The sequence below is a fragment of the Narcine bancroftii genome, chromosome 5 (genome assembly GCF_036971445.1).
Source record: "Narcine bancroftii isolate sNarBan1 chromosome 5, sNarBan1.hap1, whole genome shotgun sequence".
Lineage (NCBI taxonomy): Eukaryota > Metazoa > Chordata > Chondrichthyes > Torpediniformes > Narcinidae > Narcine > Narcine bancroftii.
The window spans coordinates 110,958,415-110,978,788 of record NC_091473.1 but is presented as its reverse complement, the minus strand read 5'-3'; the positions used below and the strand labels follow the sequence as shown (position 1 = coordinate 110,978,788).

The 20,374-nt window shown below is 38.9% G+C and overlaps 1 long non-coding RNA gene and 1 pseudogene across 1 annotated transcript in view; both read right to left on the bottom strand.

The window, feature by feature from the left end:
• Positions 1-5,557, bottom strand: part of LOC138762779 (uncharacterized) — a 51,960-nt gene extending 46,403 nt beyond the window's left edge. Inside the window, exon 1 of the long non-coding RNA XR_011357136.1 lies at positions 5,386-5,557. This is a non-coding gene — a long non-coding RNA (uncharacterized lncRNA). The remainder of the gene's footprint in view (positions 1-5,385) is intronic.
• A 402-nt stretch (positions 5,558-5,959) lies between these two features.
• On the bottom strand, positions 5,960-6,994 carry LOC138765321 (T-complex protein 1 subunit zeta pseudogene; annotated as a pseudogene).
• Positions 6,995-20,374: the final 13,380 nt, after the last annotated feature.

The window sequence follows — 20,374 nt, the reverse complement described above, 5'->3', positions numbered from 1 at the left end:
AGTTATAGGAGAACCTTGAGCATGCCCAAAATAATGGAAACACTCAAACTTGGGGGACAGAAAAAAATGATTCTAAATTATTGCGAAGCCAAGTCTTTCCAAGATTGATTCTACTTGAGACTTCCTTAAGAATTCTCTTGCACTCATAATCCATATAGAAAAATGCAGGAAATGCCATCTCTCATTTTGAGGCTTCAGCTCTCTTCGTCATTCATGCTTAAAGCTAACCTTCCCGTTTCTTTGTGCTTCATTGATATAATTGTTTCATTGTGATATTGGTCCTGTATTTCAAGATTCTTGGTTCAATGTTCCTTTTATTGTCACATAATAATACAAAAAAAAATGTAATATACATAATATCCATCAACTTCTGGCTCCCATAAAGGCAAAAAAGAGTTGCCAATAGCAACTCCAGCATCTCCAATAACATTAGAAAATGAAGATTTTGCTTCCTGAATACTTTTGGGTGTATTTTATGGATTTTGGGCCACTGATCATGAAAATCACCTTAAAATTTCCTATCACATATGGTTTTTTTTTTAGATATAACCTTTTTTTGTAATTTACTGTCATATTTTAAGTCTACTTCAAGTGTATAAAATTATGACGTGCAATGTGTAATTGAAAATTTATTTTCTGCGTTCGCACTTGGAGGTCTTCCTTGATGATTTTGGTGGAGTTTCACCAGGATATTGCAGCCATAGAAAAGCAGTATAAGGGCAACTGGAATCCATCAATGCTGGTGGACTATTGTTGGACACTGACATGAGAAGCATCAGATGGTGAAGACAAATGAAAATCAGGAGAAAAACATTTTTAGGTAAGTTGAACTAATGCAATGTGTCAGCGTTATTATACAATTCAATAAAAGTTAATCTAGTGTTTCTTCAACTTCCTACACAATGCAGAAAATCTGAATTAAAAAAAATTAAATTTAGACATACAGCATGGCAACAGACCATTTTAGCCCACGAGTCTGTGCCACCCACTTTCTTCCTTTTTCTATGGATAATCAATTCTTGAGGATTTGGAGTCGAATGAGGATTAAGAAAATAGAAGATTGTTTTGAAGCTGGTAAATCTATTACTTTTCAATGAATGAAGGAAAAATTTAATATTCCAAATAATACCTTTTTTTGGTTATTATTAGGTTACTTGGTTGATAAGTTAGGTCCTAATTTGATATTACCTAGGCAGAATGAATTAGAATTATTGATATGTAAGGGAGGATTAAATAAGTCTAATTCAATGATGTATAAATTATTTCAAAACGAATCTAATATTATCAGATTTATGTTTTAGATGTGATCAGGAAGTTGGTTCATTTTTGCATTCTACTTGGAAATGTCCTAGAGTAAAACCTTTTTGATTAGAGGTAGGAAATTTTTTGGAGAAAATATTAGGGGTTAAACTCCCACACGACCTGATGTTATTTTTCTTTGGTAATACTAAATTGATTAGACCTAAATTAATCTTTGACTATGTGTCAAATCAAATTTTTGCGACGAGCTTTAGCTGTTTCTAGGAAGTGCATAGCCATTACTTGGAAATCAAATATAGATTTTTTGATGGAGAGATGGAATGTTGAATTGTGTACTTGTATTCCACTTGAGAAAATAACTTTTAATTTACATAATTAGTATCATATTTTTTTGAAAATATGGAGCTCATACTTATAACATATTGGTTTGATTTGAAAATTTGAAGGACTCTCTGAATCCTGTTGGTAACCTCCAGTTCCATATTTGTATTGAGATTTTTTTTTACATTCTTCCAACTCTTTTTTCTTTGATATATTTTGTGGGGGAAGTTGGGGCGGGAGGGGGAAGGGAGGAAGGGATGGGGTTTACATATATATATACCATGTGTAAATTTTTTTTCTCTTGTAGCTTTATTTAATGTGTTTTAAAATTCTTAATTAAAATATTCAAAAGAAAACACCATCCACTTCTCTAAAAGGTTATTTAAAGCCTGTACAGAGCCATTGGCATCAAGACCAGACAGTAGGACACTGCAGAGCAGTACTGTGTTTCCGCTCTCTGCTCTCTCGGGTCTCCATTTGTGGCTGCGCTGCCCTTACATAGCCAGCACCCCATTCTTTTTCTGAAATTTACAATCCACAATTTCTCATTTGGATTCACTCTTCACTTGGATTTCCACTGTCAGACCAAGAAATCTATTTAAGTAACACAATATTTTTATGCATTGGTAATTTTAATCATTGCACTTTTCTGTACTTTGTGATGCAGTGATCTGTGTAGGACGCAATTACACATATCCTAGAAGACATGTATGATTTTAATGTATAGTCATGTTTATAACTTGAGCAACAGGGGTTCATCTGAACAGCAAGTTTAATTTAAAATAGACTGCTGTTCCACACATTTCCATTAGTGCCAAGGAGAAAGAAAAAACACGTGAAAATGCACACACAAAAGCACACACACGAAAAAACATACACACGAAAACACACAAAAACGAAAACGCGTACATAAAAACACACACAAAAACACACATACACAAAAACACACTCAAAAACACATATATACAAAAACACACACACACAAACACACTCGAAAACACACACAAACGCACGTGTGCATTATGATGCACAGGTATCGACTACATCCTTATTTATAAATCTAATTTCATGTATATTTTCCTCTTTTATTACTACAGGAAGCTCATCACATAACAGCATATACTTCTCCTCGCAGTAAGTATCTTGTTTCCCCCCTACAATATGATAAATTATACATTTATCTGGTTGTACGGTAAGTGGTTAATAATTTCTAATGGGGTTTCCAATTAATGTTTTGATCAACTGTTTATAAAATTTTATATTCCTTTTATTGAGATTGGAAATCAGCTGAAAGTGGAGATGGAAATGCAAATTGTTAGCTCATAATTGAAAGTGAACTGAAAGGAAGAAATATTCTGCATTATATGACTCATGCTTATGAAGCAGCGCCAGAGAGAAGGATGAAGGAAGTGGAGTTTTGGGGCAGTTTACCACCTATCACTGTTTAAGGACTAAACTGGGACAGAAGAGAATCATTTGCATTGAACATGCAATTAATTTCCTCAGGAAAAACTTGCATCTGGATAATTATTGAAAGGCGCTGATGACAGCAGGAAGAGCTACTGGAATGTGGATCTGGATATAATAAGATGGAGCTGGAATATTAAGGCTGCAGAACAGAGTAGAGGGAAGCAGAAACTCATGATGGTGATTAACTACACGCTGGATATTTTTGAAGCAATATTATTGAATTTTAATTTAAAAAATTTAAATATACAGCACAACAACATGCCCTTTCAGTCCACAAGGCCGTATCACCAAATTAAACCCAATAAATCTGCAACCCCGGTACGTTTTGTATGGTGGGTGGAAACCAGAGAGCCCAGAGGAAGCCCTCACAGATACGGGGAGAACATACAAACTCTTTGGAGTCAGCAGTGGATTGGAAATGCTGGCACTGTAACAGCATTGAGTTAATCGCTGTGCTAGCTGTGCAGCCCTGAAATGGAAATAATGAACCTGGCGCACAATTCTTGACACTCAAAACTTGACTCATTTGTGATTTTAAATGTAAGATTGGTCAGCCAACAGAACCTCTGAGATCTTTGTGGATGGATGTTCCAGATCTTCGTCGTGCATCATTGACTGCTCCCCTCTGTAAGGTAAAACATCATGAGATGGGAATGTGTAGGGAGTTACCCTGTACAGGGCAGTAACAAGAAGGGGAGGTGTCCTTGTACTCCTGTTAGGTAAAACATCATGAGATGGGAATGTACAGGGCTGTAACAAGATGTGAATGCATCCTTGTACTTACAAGATAAGAGAGACATTGATGGATTGAGAGGCAGGAAGCTAGCAGGGAAAGGATAGCAACAGTTTTAGTCATTGGACAAGTAATGATATGATGATGTTCTAAGCACATATCCAAGGGTATAAAAAATCACCATTTTGCTGATAACGGCAGAATGCATTCTCCGACTAACATGTTTAGTCGCAAGTGTTACAATCCGGTAATAAAGAACAAAGAACCCTGATTTCGACTCAGCCTGGTGTTTGTCTCACTCATTCATGAACAAAGCAGACCTAACACCTCCCAAATTGAATCCGATGTATAACTGGCACCCATTGTGGACCAACCACTGGAAAAGACCATCTCAACAGCATGGTCATGCTGTTTAAAGATATATTGAATTACTTGTAGGCTTGTTGGAGCAACATTTGAAACTTTGCTAACTTTTAAAACCAGGAGAAAGCCTGGCTAGAATTTTTTTTAAAAAAGCACTGCAGATGGTGAAAATTCTAAAACTCAAACAGAAAACGCTGAAAGTACTCAGCAGGTCAGGCCACATTTTTGGGAAGAGAAATCTTGAAATCACAAGAAATCCTGAGGTGGCTCCCACCCCCCAACACCCAGACCACTGCCCACGAGTAAGAAACTGAGAATCCTCCTTGTGACACAGTTCCCATTTGCCAGTCAATTGGTATTGGTCCTCACAGTGCCAGGCCCTGCACCAACCATCAAAGGCTGAACCAACCGTGGCAGGATGTCAAACTTAGTTTGAAGCGCAATCAAGTCATGCCATTACATAGATGATTAATTGCTTTTGAGTCTTTTACATGCCTTTACAAATCCTACTGATTTTATACAGTGATTCCCCAAGACTTCAATGAAGTTGTTGGATGGTTGCTCATTAAAGGAAGAGGATGTAGGTGACAGCAAGTGAGTCTACTCTAGACCAAATCTGATTGTGGTAATAACAGGAATATTTTCCTGGTCACTGCCACAGGGAAGGTCATCTCTGAAAAGCAGTATACTGTGTGGATTCTGACCAAACAGTGGAGATGATCTTCATCTTGTGACAATTACGTGAGGAAGTAATCCCCATTAAAGCCTTTTACTCTGTCCATTGGAAGGACCTGTGGAGCAATCTTCTCAAATTTGGCTGTTAAGAAAGAGGACACAAATATAATCAGGAAAAGAGTAGGGCCCACTGAATTCGTTTGTCATTTCAGAGCCCACAAAACAGAATGGATGCAAATTATCCTCAATGCAAAGATACTGCCTAAGAGAGTGGTTCTTAACCTTTTTTCCCCACTCACATAGAACCTTGAATAATTCCTCACTAACCACAGAGCACCTAAGGCATATGTGAGTGTTTTAAAAAAAAGGTTGAGAACCACTGGCTTAAGAAGAATGAATGTTGCCCCCCCCCCCCCCTTAAAAGGAAATATATGTAATCTTGACTTTAAAATAAATGGATTTAGATTCAGATACTGGGAAAAAAATTATGATAAATATTATGTTAACTTTTATGTTCTTATTTCTTTCAGATGACAGGTGAACAAAGAATAATCATTAGTTACCTCTCCTTTGTGACTCACATTTGCAAGTGAAATGTGTTATGCTTGTTCTTTCAAGATGAGTAACTTTATGTCAGTTTAACACTTAACCAACTTTATTTTTCTTGTGTTGTCTTCACTGCCTCTAACGACTTCCAACGGTCTTCAACAGACAATAACTGATAATGTTTGTGACTTCCCTCATAGACATCACTTTCGGTTTCCAGGCAACTGCGTGCATTGCACACTGGGATATGTAGTTCTTATTTACATGCTTAATAATACATCTTTCTCCTTTACAAAAAACTTCCAAAAACACAATACTATGTCTACATAACAAGAATATTTACAGAGTATGTGCAAGATATAGTAGACTAGACAAATATTGATAATCTGCATTGGTTTTGCAACAATAACAAAATATATCTTCATTTAATAGGCAAGAGCTTTCTTAAAATGGTACCACTTTTCTTTTTGAGGTTCAACCAGAATGAATTTCACACCAGCAAACTGTCACCCACACAAACACTGAACAATATAAATTTTGCAGCAAACTGTTGAAGTCTACTACAGCAAATTGACTATTTTTAGAGTATTCTTACTGAATTTTTAAGAGTGTCTTTTAAGGGTCACATCCTAAGTTTTGTACAAGTACCTTGGGAATAATCAACAGAGCATCTGCAAATGCTTGCACTCTCCACTATGCTCTGCCCTTAATGTTGGCCTTGTGTCTGATCAAAGTATCTGCCACACATCCATCCTCAATTTCACTCTTCACTGCATGCTGACCATCACGTACCGCATCTTTGATAGGTGTTAAAGTGTGTTTATTTGGATCATTGAGAAGCAGCATCACTGATTGTTGCATTGCTCAAAAAAGGTGAACTTTTCACCAATGTACAAGTCCAGCATGGCTCAACCATGGGGTTAGGCACTCCACAGAATTCATAACAATACCTCCACAACCAAGCTTTGTTCTTCTCAAGGCCACAATACTTTCTTTTTGCAAATGCATCCAATTACAATGGATCAAAAAGCTTTTGGTTAATAATTACAAATTTAATTTTTTAAAATCTCCACAAAGTTTTCTTTCAGTACTATAATTTTATTAACTCTGCCTTCAATGAACTTTCTCTCTGCTTGCACAATAATTTTTTTTAAAAAATCAGCACTTTTATAGAAGAATCCAGAATTTACTTCCATCTTTTTATACTCCAGTGAAATACAGCAGGTGAGAATGTAAGCATCTTCCACACTTCATGTCCAGATGCTGAGCTCCATGATCCAATCCTCTTCCCTTCACAAGGTGTCTCAATCTGTTTTTATTTTGTGCTTCATCTCCATAATTTCAACCACGAAGAGATCCATTGACTCGTTTAGTTTAGTCAGAATAGCATCGACCATAGCCTCTGCCGAGACAGCTGCCAGTTAGTTGTGCACCTTTGAGTGCAACAATGTCCTGGTTACATTTAGAAGAGACTCTCCACCTATTTCTTTGGATTTTTAAAATCTTCTCCAGCATTTCCAGGGCCTTCTCCCAATGTTCTTGTAAATGGTGAGCCATCTTATCCTTCAAATGACTGATTTCATCCTCAAGCTGGGAAATGGTATCCTGGACATTAATGGCCTCCATTTTATACTAGTCTTCCATATCTTGCATCTGGCACTCAGATAATTAATTAGTACCCTTCAGTGCATTAATTTCACAGATCAGTGTCTGCACTTGCCTGTGGTACTCATTATTTTCTTGTTTGCTAAATGAAGAGCATCATTGTTACAAGTAGCAGAATCAGTTATATCAGGCAGCTCCTTACGTAATCCTCCAATCCTATGAAACTGGTTGGAAGATGAATCCTGACTAGGGCTATCAACAGCCCCTGCAGAATCTTCTGTCTCACCTTCCATATCTGAAGATGGATCAAAGATGGGACCAGAGGTTTGACCACCTGTGTCAATTCTTGAAGCAGATTGCACAAGTGACTCCTTTGATGATGTTGAGAAAAGTTATTCTTTTGAAGAAACTCAAAATAAAAATTCCATCTCAGTCTTCTTGCCTGGAGCAGTCTGTAGTGGATCCACAAAGAATTCCTTTATTTCTTTGTCCACAGTGTATACTCTTCTCTTGGTATCCCCACCTTGCAGCACCTCGAAAAGTGATTCTTCTTCCCACATTTGTATGGAAACATAGGCATGACACATTGGAGTATGTCTACCTGTGCACCTGCTGCATTTGCTGTTTGGGCTTATCACTTTGGATTGTTGTTTCTCTAGAAAACTCCTGGTTCTCTGCCTATCTGCCTTCATCACATGCATTGCTGTGTCTATCCTGTGCAGCTCCTGAGCTTGTGCTTGTGTCATCTCTGCTGCCCTACACATATTCACAGCCTTTTCCAGTGTCAAATCTTTTTCTCGCCACAGCCTTTCTCTAACTCCATTATCTAGGATTCTGCAAACCATTCTGTCTTTAATGAATGAATTTTTCATATCTCCATATTTACAGGACTTACTCAGAGTGTGAAGCTCGGCTAAGTATTGGTCGAAGCTCATACCTTTTTCTCACAGGAGAAAATTTTGAATCTCATTCATGATGATTTTACTTGGAACAAAATACTCCTCAAATCTTGTCATCAGAGAGTGCAACATGAAAGCTGCTTCATCTATTTGAAAACTGTTATAGATGTCCAAGGCATCTTCACCCATCATGTGCAGAAACAGAGATGCTTTCTGTTTTCCATTGGTCTCTCCCATTCCACCAGTCTCCAAATAAATGTTGAATTGCTGTTTGAAGCATTTCCAATTGTCAGCTGGATTGCCGGTAAACTGCCTTAGTGTGAGAGAACTTAACTTATCCATGCTTATGAACTATTGTCTTCTCTTACTCACTCAGACACTTCTGACAACATATTATGCTTGTTCTTTCAAGAAGAATTACTTTACGTGGGTTTAACAAAACTGACTTTATTTTCCTTGTGTTATTTTCACCGCCTCCAATGACTTCCAACTGTCTTCAACCAACAATAACTGACAATCCTCGTGACTCCCCACTTTTGGTTTCTGGTCAACTGTATGCATTGCATGCTGGGAAATGTAGTTCACATTTATACGCATAATAACACAAAATGAACTGGGAATAAATCTGGTGTCCAACTTCTGTATAAAGCCTCACATGTTTTAGATCTTTGTCATCTCTGGGTGGTTTTGTGGTGGTACACCATTAGGCAGGCGAACCGGCCCCGCCTGTCACGCACGCGATGGGGCAGCCAGCCAAAATGGCGCTGTTGGGGGTTTTCTCCCGACCTCGGCACCAGACTCAGAAGCCCGCATTTGGGGACCCATGTGATGCCCCGGTGACGTCGGGGCCCCCCAGCATGGTTCTCAGCCAGGTCCGGGCTGAGAGTATAACACCAGCCAGGCAGCCTGCAATAAATCAGTTTTTGCTCACTGAACTCAACCCGTCTGGTTGTGCGATTCTTCAGTTAGCAGTGTAGCCGCTGCTACAGTTTCATGAATTTAGGTATCCAAATTCATATGGTCTTGAGCCTATTACTGTTCAAAATATTAATCTCTCAGCTATAGCGGACATAGAAAAATGAACTAATTTACTCCTGGGCTAACGTTGACTTGATAAAATTAGATTGTTTCAAAGGTAAATTACTTATTAAGTATGCTGTCAATTCTTTTCTCGTGTTTTTACTTTGAACATTTTCAAGAACATAGAGACCTGAACTTTTTAATCATGTTGAAGTACTATCTGTCTATTCATATCCAAGTGGATGGAACCCATACCAGTCTAGCCCTGGTAAAGAAAAATAAATTGGTTATGTGCTAGTTAGGTATATTCTGAAAAGCAATAAATAACCAATACAACCAAGCAATTTGCACAACTGCTATGAAAATATCGAGTTGCATAAAGAAGCTTCAGTGTTGTATAATTGAATGATTATGGCCAGTAAAATATTGCAAAATATTTAAAATGAAATCAGATTATTCAATGTGTCTGGTGTCAGTAACTGAATTTCCACTGAAAGAACAAAATTTGAACCCCTATGACATTGACATTAGGCAATTATAAAACTTCATTAATAAAAAAGGAAAATAATTCACAATTTCTGGCAACTTTTGCTTCACCAAGACAGGATAAAAATCTTGTTAACAACAATGTCAAGAATAAAGGGACACTGGGACTATGCAGTGGAAGAAAGCGAGGAGGCCCAGGGAAAGCCCGGAACGAGTCACGGGAGGCCTGTTGGCGTCGGCAGTGACCTGGACCTGAAGCGGCAGTGAGGACAATGATGGTGACCCCCTCACAAGAGCAGTAGACCCGTGGGTATTGGAGTGGATGGCACCGAGGTGGTAGGAGTTTGGAGATGCTGTGACAGGTCAATGAGGGAGGAGGGAGAAGTGCCAGCGGGCGCAGGCAAATCATCAGGAAAAGCGTGAAAGTGGAGGAGAGAATATGAGGATGCAAGAGCTGTGACAGAGACAGCAGGGGAGACCCTGGGATTGAGCAGAAGCCTACCTGGTAGGAGGATGGAGAGCAATGGTGAGGCGTCATCGTCAGAGAGAGGCACTGGGCCCAGAAGGCTTCAAGGTCAACAGAAGGAGGAGCAGCTAGAGGATGTGGGTAGCTCGAGAGACAATCAGAAGAAAAGGAGGAAGACACAAAGGAAGAAAGAGGGAAGGAGAAGAAACAGAAAAGACAGACTGTGGGGGTAGAAAGGTGGCAGGGGAGGGATACAGAGGGGGTGGGGCCAACCAACCAAGAATTATTGGTTGTCATTCTGCCGATGAAAAAAACATTGCTTGGAAGGCTGAATGAAATAAAAGAAAGAATGGATAAACCAAGGGTTTCCAAGTTGGAGGACAGAATGGAAAGAGCGGAGGAGAGTATGGAGAAGGTGAAGCTCCCTTACTACCAGGACAGGGAGTGAATTTTACGGGCAGCAGCGGAGGGACCGAAGGAGAGGGGAGGTCTGGTAGTGTGGGAGGGGGATAGGGTGCTTTTTTAGGACCAGCACTTGTTAGTCGCAGGAAAGCATTTGATGCAGTCAAAAGGGTTTTGAAACGAAAGGGGACAGAATACGTCCTCCTTCATCCTGCTACCTTGAAAATAATAAAGACGGGAGGGCATAAGATATTTTTCAAAGACACCAAGGAGGTGATGGATTTTGTGAAAAAGGGTTGCAGTAACTATGATTGTAGACGATTATAATGGATTTTGGGGTTTTAAATGAGTTATCCTTTGGCTTGGCTTCGCGGACGAAGATTTATGGAGGGGTAATGTCCACGTCAGCTGCAGGCTCGTTTTTGGCTGACAAGTCCGATGCGGGACAGGCAGACATGGTTGCAGCGGTTGCAAGGGAAAATTGGTTGGTTGGGGTTGGGTGTTGCGTTTTTCCTCCTTTGTCTTTTGTCAGTGAGGTGGACTCTGTGGTCTTCCTCCAAGGAGGTTGCTGCCCGCCGAACTGTGAGGCGCCAAGATGCACGGTTGGAGACGATATCAGCCCACTGGCGGTGGTCAATGTGGCAGGCACCAAGAGAGTTCTTTAGGCAGTCCTTGTACCTCTTCTTTGGTGCACCTCTGTCTCGGTGGCCAGTGGAGAGCTCGCCATAAAACACGATCTTGGGAAGGCGATGGTCCTCCATTCTGGAGTTATTTTGTTACATGATATATGGTTATACTATTTATGTGTCATACTGTTATATTCATTGTTAAAGTTGATTTAAAAAGGGGATAAGGGAAGCACAGACAGAGAAAGAAGGAACAGAACAGGAAGTGGATGGGGGCATCAGGCACACTGGACAAGAAGGGAATAATTGGCACCAGTTATGGAGGTGTGGGTGCCAGGAGGGGTGGGCGAGACGAAGAGGAGTGGGAGGGAGGGAGGTGGGGGTGTGGACGTGGGGGTGGGGGGGTATGCAGTACTTTTTGTCATTTCAGGGATGTTGGTTTTAGTCTTTTTAGTTTGTTTTGGGGAAAGGATTAAATTTGGGGATTTTTATGATTTTTTTTGTATTTTTGGTATTTAGTTTGTTTAGGTTTTGTTTTACACATGAGATGGTGGCTGGAGTCTCCATGGAAAAGTTGACATGGGAATATAAATTAGGGGGTCTAAAACTGCCAGATTTTCAAGATATATTATTGGGTGACCCTGGTGAGGTTTATCGCCTCACTGTTTGAGGGAGGGGCCCCCCTTCCTGGGCACAAATTGGACTACACACGATAGGGTGGAGGAGAGCAGGAGAGTTTAAATGGAAACAAATGGAACACCAAATTAATTTCCAAAATGACAGATAACTCCATATTAAAGCATGTATGCCAGACATGACAAAAAATACATTAATGCATTGGATTAAAAGTGGGATTGTCTACCAATGTGCCCTTCACCCAGAATAATTTATTACCCATGACACTGGGCAACAAGATCATGGACACCTGGTGCTAGAAAGGGATCAGGTGTATCAAAAACTCTTATGATCCAGGAGCAGTTAATGTCATTCAAACAATTGAGGATCAAGCTTGGATTATCCAACAGAACATTCTTCTGCTTCCTGCAATTAAGATCTTTGTTAGGAGACAAATTAGGACCAACAATGACTCTGCCAGAGTGTAGTGCCATGGAGATTCTAATTTGACAGGGTGATGTGTTTAAGTTTATTTCTAGGATGTATTTCTTATTCCAAAGTGATGGCCCGAAGCCGGGATTAGGAGGGAAAGATGGGAGTCAGACTTAGGTACAACAGTTATGAACATTTGTGGGAAGACTTGTGTCTGAATAGTATGACGGGGATTGTCAACGTCAGATACATGCTGGTGCAATACAATTTCCTGCGTCAGTTATACCTCACATCCAAAAAAATTACATAAATTAAAGTGGGAAATTTTGGAAATGTGTTTTAGATGCAGTGTAGAGCTCGGAACCTTTGTCCGCTCCACCTGACTATGTACGAAGGTAAGATCCTTTTGGATAGACCTAGGGGACATTCTGAAAAAAATTACAAGAGTGAACATTCCACATGATCCAGAACTACTCCTTCTGGGAGATATTGGCAAAGTGCAGTTTAAACCATCCAAACACCAGATTCAATTTGTGACATTCGCTTTGTTGGTAGCCAAGGAGTATATTGCAGTTGCGTGGAAGTCCAGATTCAATTTGTGACATTTGCTTTGTTGGTAGCCAAGGAGTATATTGCAGTTGCGTGGAAGTCTCAACTTAATATTGAATGATGGAATACAGAAATGCAGAGATACATTCCCCTGGAGATTACTTGTAACTTGATGAAGAAGTATGATATATTCATTGAAACATGGCAGCTGTATCTGAGGCACAGAGGTGCACAGTTATGATCTAAATCCACCCCCCTTGAGTAATGAGATAACAAACAAGCCATCCTGCCAGGTTAATAAAGGAGAGAGTTAATTAGGGTTGTGGCACAGATGATGTGTTATAATTTTTAGTTTTATTTTTATTGTTTATCCTTTACCCTTTACAATTTATTTAACATTGGGGGTTCTTGAACTTTGAGGAAGGTCGTGGATCCCATTGGTTGTAGCCTATTTTTCTTATGTAATTGTGTATTTGTATAAGTTGAGGGAAGAGGGAGGAGGAGGGAACAAGGGAGGGAGAGGAAAAAATACTAGACTCTGTAAATTACATTGTGTGGCAAGAAAATGTTTTGTGTTGTTTGTTCGTATTTGCATAAGTCTTTGAAAATAAAATATTCAAAAAAAGAATAAAGAGACATTATTGGGAAAATACTTAAAATACTATTTGGAATTTCTGATAGCACTGAAGAATTGCTTCCCTATCCATTTGGGTTTGCATGCCTGTGCAATGCAAAGGCTTCCCAATGTAAAAGATATGTAACAGAGCCTGGCCAAACAATTGAGATAATGCGGAGTATAGTATAGATCAGGAAACTTGATGAATGAACCAAGGGTATGCAATCCATGGGTATTTTAATCTCTGTACAGACCAGGAAAATCAAATTACCAGTAATGCTGTGGAGAATGAATTCAAGGTCTATCTCAGATGTTAAGGAATCAATGAATCAGATTATTTTCAATCTGGTATTGTGAACAAGAGGGGGTTAATATTTGATTGTGTAGTTAAGGACCTTATCACACTTTGATGGTTTTATTTAAAATGCAGAATGATTTTGTTCAATCTGATACTAGTTTTTGTATTTGAATGAAGGCTCGAGGCAAGTTCTGGTTGTGGTAGATAGGGAAATTATATAAACAGGCATGAAATTAGCTAACAATGGCTGACTTTGAAAGGAGGATGAAATAGTTCAAAAGTAATATACACTGGATATCACTTTAAAGCAAAAATAAAACAGTTGAGTTTCTCCAGCATTGTGTGTGTTTTTACTTCAACCACTATGTCTACAGAGTTTTGTGTTTTACTTACATAAAACAACTGCAAATGTGTGTTGTTGGGAGAATTTAAAGAAAATATTAGATCAAAGGAAAAAGCCCCTAACATAGTTAAAAAAATAAATAAATGGGGAGCCTGAGGAGTGGAAAAATTTAGAATTCATTGGAGGACCTGGTTACTGATAAAGAAAAGTAGGACAATGAAAATAGGCTGGTGAAAACATAAAAATGGATGGAGACAGGAAAAATTGTACTATAGAATAAATAAATGGTAGGAGAATTAAACAAGCTTGTTGTATCGGTTTTCATGGATGTCTGAGAAAACCTTCCAGCATCTTTCAATCTTTCGTCACTTAAAAAAAAATCCATCTATTTGTTTTGCAAAAGTGGATGACCTCACATTTCCATATGATCATCCATCTTCCAAGTCCTCACCAAAACACCTGATCTGTGTATATCTCCCTGAATTGCCTTTTATCCTCCTCACAACTCACATTCGCCCATGGTATCAGTAAACTTGAGTATATTACAGTTGACCCCCTCATTCCAATATCTGTCATAGGTGATGAACAGTGGGGCATCAGCATCCATACATACTAATTGCATCCTCACAATCTAAAAATGACCCATTTATTCCTATTTTCTGCTTTCTGTATATTAATCAGGCAATGTCAGTATATTGCCATCAATATTTAATACCAGTGTATCTCTGAGAAGCCTTCAGAAAATCTTATATTCTGCATCAACTCGATGATTATTTCCTATTGTGTTGGTTATAATGCTAAATATTTCCAACAGATTTGTCAAATATCATTTTCCTTTAATAAATCCATAAGAATTTTATCCTATCTTTTATTATCTGGAGGTCTGACCAGGTGGCCAAATGGATAAGTTAAATGAATAATGCCATTGGATTCCATTTCTTGTATCCATGTGAGAATCACTGGGATTTATTGATTGCTGGAAAGTTGTGTTATTTGTATCCCTTGTATATATTTCTACTACCTTCCTTAAATATGCCTTTAAACTAACAGGCCTATAATTTCCAGTTCTGAATTCTTCCTCCCTTAAATACTCCAGTCAACTGGAACTGCCTCAGACCTTAAAGAGCTGTTCATTAAATATGATAAAGGCAGTCAAATTTCTGTCAGCTTTCTTGGCCAAATGGCATCTGCAAAAATCGATTGCTCATTTCTGAGATCTAAATATATTTTTGCATTTATTTATTTTTGGAATGAAACCCTTTTTTGGCATTACTACTTTTTCAACAGTTCAATCAGTTTCAAAATATATCTTCTACAGATTTCATGAAACATTTTCATGGGGTTTTGTAGACATTGACACATGAGTAAAATTACACCATCAATTCATATGAATTATTGGACATATGAATATAATGGTTCAAACATGTTTTCATTCCTTCACATCATCTGGTTTCAACTGGAGTTGCTGAGAAGTCATTCAGAGTTGGTAAAAAAGCTGTCAGAAAGCCCAATGTGACAGGAATATCCAAACCTCAAATTGAAATATTGCTTGGACATTGGTGGCAGAACTGTATACAGATTTGTGGAACCCTTAAAAAAGGGACGACACTAGAGTCTTGTTCAGGTATATTTGGTTTCAGAGTTTGACAGAAACAGTTGGCCAAAATCGGAAAAAAATATAGTTTCAAAGCAAAACCAGCAAATTCCCCAGTCTGAACTCACACAGTAGGAAACATTGTCAAAATCTCAGAACCAAGAAAGACGTGGTTGAAATTGGTTAAAAATCATAAGTGCTCATATAAACTAAATGAATTCTGCCGGGGATGATTCAAGTCTGAATGGTAAACTTCTTGATCATGAAGATGTGACTGATTTCATTTCAGCAGACTCCAGGAAGTAAAGTATCAAATCCAGGCAAGTCTACCAAAGAAACATAACTTTCTGTAAGGTCAAGTCCAGGATCAAATTTTCACAACGATTCAAAAAACCTGTCTGGAATGAAGCAATTACTGGATGAAATTTTTGTTGTTATTTTTTAATTAAATTTTCACTTTGAGAAAGTACTCGCTTTTTACTGTTACTTTAAAAATGAGGTGCACTGTAGGATTAAGTATGAATATGCTGTTCTCCCTCTGTCTCCACATGCATTCATTTTGTGATCCTGTTGAACTGTAGTCACATGGTGTGTCTGCTTTGCAGATATGTAACATTGTTATAGACCAGTAGTTCACAAACTTTTTTTCCACTCACATATCAGCCTAAGGAATCTCTTACTAACCACAGAGCACCTATGGCATCCTATGCTGTAGGTGCTCTGTGGTTAATAAGTGATTACCCAAGGTGGAATGTGAGTGGGGAAAAAAGGCTGAGACACTTAGTTTGCAGCAATAGCCTAAAGACTAATTATGTAAAAATTTTAATTGTGCTCTCCCTATTCTATTTGCTTTCTGACCGGAGAATCTCTTACCTTTCCCTCCATCTATGGTTTTTCCGTAGCTAACGTTCTCTCCACCATGATTCTTTCTCCATCACTTTAAACACTCCCCCACAATCACCTGCCTCACACCCACCCTAGCAAACTCTGCTGTCTGTTTCCCACAATGACAGGAAACAATGGAAGTGAGACCTTTATGTTGTGACGGGCCCAGAGGACATCCAAACCCCGCAGCAATAGAAATTTACCAAGACAAATCATTACTTTAACAAAGGTTACTTTTAAATTATATTTAAACATAAAAACAGGATCAAACTTTAACTTAACCTAACTTAACTCCCTTCTAAATCTAAGTGCAAGTGTATGTAATGTGTGTATAAGTTCAGAAAAGTTATTTGATTCACAGTCCAATCTCACTTCTCACTTCTCCAAGTTCACTGGTATCAGGCAATTCTTATACTGTGCACAGAATTGAACATTTATGAATCTCCACCAGGCTTTTCTGCTTGAAAGGTAAATGGTTACTGCTCAGGAAGGTTCTTGTCAGTTTTCAGAGAGAGATTTGTTGCTCGTTGGACACATACAAACTGATTCCTTCTGATCAGCCATTTCAGTTTGTTGGCAAAGAAACTTGCCCTTCATCAGGGTTTTCCAGATAATAACCCCTTTCTTTTAGGTCACCACAGAGTTCCTTTTCTGTTTCCCTTATCTCAGGTGAAACATTATACAGCTAACCATCTCCTCTTGTATGGACCACAAAGGCTTTGAACAGGCTGAACTCAGAACTCACAACCTGACTTCAAAATGGGGTTTCAAACAAGCTGCTCTCTCTCTCTGCCTCTCTGCTTGCAAAACCACATGACTTTCTTAGAACAGCAAATTGCGTTCAGACAGATTGTGGCACAGGACCCAATCTTCTGAGTCCATTCATCTGTTGCTTTCCAAAACAATAATCCATTACTCCACAACATGTCCAATTAACACCTACGTGTGAAGTCCTTCAGCAAAGCAGTTTCCATTGTTTTTAAAAAGGTACTGGGAGCCTGGACTATCTGGCTTGAGCCGAGCTCTGGCATTTTAAATGAGATCTGTGTTGTGAAGTGTTTGTATTTGTTTGTGACTGAGGAAGGAAGGGGTTAACTGCAAGTAAAGAACACAGAGTTAGATTTTGCAGCATTATAGTCAGGCAGGTGAGGCAATTCAAAAGGGACCAATTAGCATGACGACTAACTATAGGAATTTTTTTGAATTTATAAACTTGAGCAATGTTTGATAAGAGACTGTCAATCTTAGGTAGCAATCTAATGTGTATGTAAGAAGTAATTGCATTGGGTAAGAATGTATTTTGTAAACTTTTGATTGGGCCAAAAGTAACCTGACCCAAGTGTACATTGAACAAAGGCAAGCTGTGAAACATGAGGTCAGTCGCTCTGCTTGCCTTTATAGAGAGAGCATCTTTGTGAGGCATTGTGCAGATTGCTCACAATTCTGCTGAATAAAATAGTCTGACCGGGATGAAAGTTTGGGTATCGTCATTTCATGAGGTCCACCGAACGAACCGGAATCCACATGACCTACACTAAAAAAAACCCCACAATTGATCTCCTTTAAAACATATCTACATACAATATAAAATATAACATAAACTGTCACAATATACATACAAACCTATCCGACTGAGCTTGTTGTCCATGCATAAATTGCAAAGGATCCCCACACAGTGTCATATAACAGGCACTACCATTTCTAATCCATTGCATTTCACTTTACCATGTCCAATTTTTCTGTGTAATTGCCAATATGCCAAATCAAATCAAGGATATTCATCAAACTTCAGCGACATTACAATCCAAATGCAGGAGAAACAAGATTAATTCAGTTAGTATCGTGATTAAAGGGAGATTGTATATTGATGATGGAGTTCTAAAGCTGAATGATATTCTGGGCAATATTGGTCTTGTAGCAATAATGGAGTTCTAAAAAATGAGGAGATATAATGTCATGTCATTTGGAAACTACTCAAGATAGTTTTATGAGACATAATGTGATATTAATGCTGATGGCCAGGAAAGTATTTTCCATTTTAGCCTTAGATTCCTGGGAAATCAAATCAGTCACAAGAAAAATGTGGCATTGTTAAGTATGATTTATGAACATGTTGCACATCCACCTAATTTCACTTTTGAAAGATGAGTAATACATTGCTCAAGGCTTCCTGCTCTGTTCAATACAGATACAACACTGAAGTGTGGGACAAAGGAACAAACAAAATGTCATAAGATGCAGATTTATCTGATTTGAGTAAATATTCAACAGATCAAGTCACGAACCTGAGATAAAACTGAAAATAGAACTGAAAGCAAGTAGACAGTTGGTTTGAAGTAAATGTATGATTATTTTTTGAGAGAAAATGTTCTGTGGTCATGCCTTCTCTTGGATTGCAACAGAATAGTATCAGAAGCAAAATTGGTCTCATTAAATGTTAAAATTTAATGTTAGTTTTGCTCTATCCTCGGGTTTGCATCAATTGCTAAAATGCATTGATATGAAATAAATCACAAAAATCTGTAGACAGTGTGGGTGAAGTAGAAACAAAATGCTGGAGAAGCTCAGCAGGACAAACATTATGTAGCAAATGCAAAGATACATGACCAACGTTTCAGGCTTGAGCCCTTCATCAAGGTATGAGAGAATGTCGGCAGGTGTCCGAACAAAAGATGGGGGGGTGGAGGGGTGGTAAAGGCAGGAGCAGCGATCAGGGGGATGAGGGATGGCTAAGTGGGTAAGGGGGAAGGGAGGGGAGAACTGGATAGACTGGAAAAGAGGAGGGAAATAAGGCAAGCAAGCTTAGCAGAAAGCAGAGAAGTCCATGTTAAGGCCATCTGGCTGGAGAACGCCCAGATGGAAAACAAGGTTTTGTTCCTCCAATCTGCAGGTGGTCAGGGTGGGATAGTACCTAAAATATGAAGGGTGATTCCACCAGATATCACTGTATGATGTGATATAAAACATGGAGCTCACTGATGTTATCATGGGTTAGTTGGCAGGAAGAGATAAATTTACTTGAACTAAGAAATTCTTCTTAAATTTTCAGTCAGTTCCTTGTTATTAGTCATTTTCAGCAGTAAGTCCAATGCAACTTCAGTGCAAGTGACCTGGGTTCAAATCCAGGTTGTCTGTGAGGAGTTTGTATCATCTTCCTGTGACCTGTGTGGCTTTCCTCTGGGTGCTTCAGTTTCCTCACACCTTCCGAAGCATATGGGGGTTGTAGGTTAATTTGGGAATTTGGGCGACATGGGTTCGTAGGCAGGAAGGGCCTGTAACTGTGCTGTATGTCTAAATTTAAATTTAAAAAGAAAAAATATAAGGTATATTTCTATATTATAATTCTTTTAACGGAGTGAAAAGACTACTGGATATAATTTTGATTTAAATTTTTCTTATAGCATTTTTTTTCATTGTCAGTAAATTGCTTGAATTATATATTTTGTCTTTTTCTCTGGTGCAGACTTGCCTGCATCCACAAGCATGCTCTCTCTCTCACACACACACACACACACACACACACACACACACACACACACACACACACACACACACACACACACACACACACACACACACACACACACACACACACACACACATCGCATCTCATGAGTACATTCCACCAGTCAATAAGATCGTACCCCCATTTGACTATGCCCTCAATTCCACTTACCTCCAATCTTTATAAATCGCAATTTTCCTATTGTACCCATGTACGTTTCTCTCAGCCTTGGACATCTTCACTGCCCAGCCTCCACAGAGGATTTGAAAGATTCCCCTAAGAGAAATAATGAAAAGCCTTTTCATGTTAATCTTAAAATGGGTGACCCCTTTTGCTGTATATATAACCCTCTCGGATTTATCCAGTCAATAAAATAAACTCATTTTTCTGAACATCCATGAACATAGACTCAACTTGCTCATATGTTCCTCACAAGACATCCCTTTGTCCCAGTAATCATTTTTTTTTCTTTGGCTTGGCTTCGCGGACGAAGATTTATGGAGGGGGTAAAAAGTCCACGTCAGCTGCAGGCTCGTTTGTGGCTGACCAGTCCGATGCGGGACAGGCAGACACGATTGCAGCGGTTGCAAGGGAAAATTGGTTGGTTGGGGTTGGGTGTTGGGTTTTTCCTCCTTTGCCTTTTGTCAGTGAGGTGGGCTCTGCGG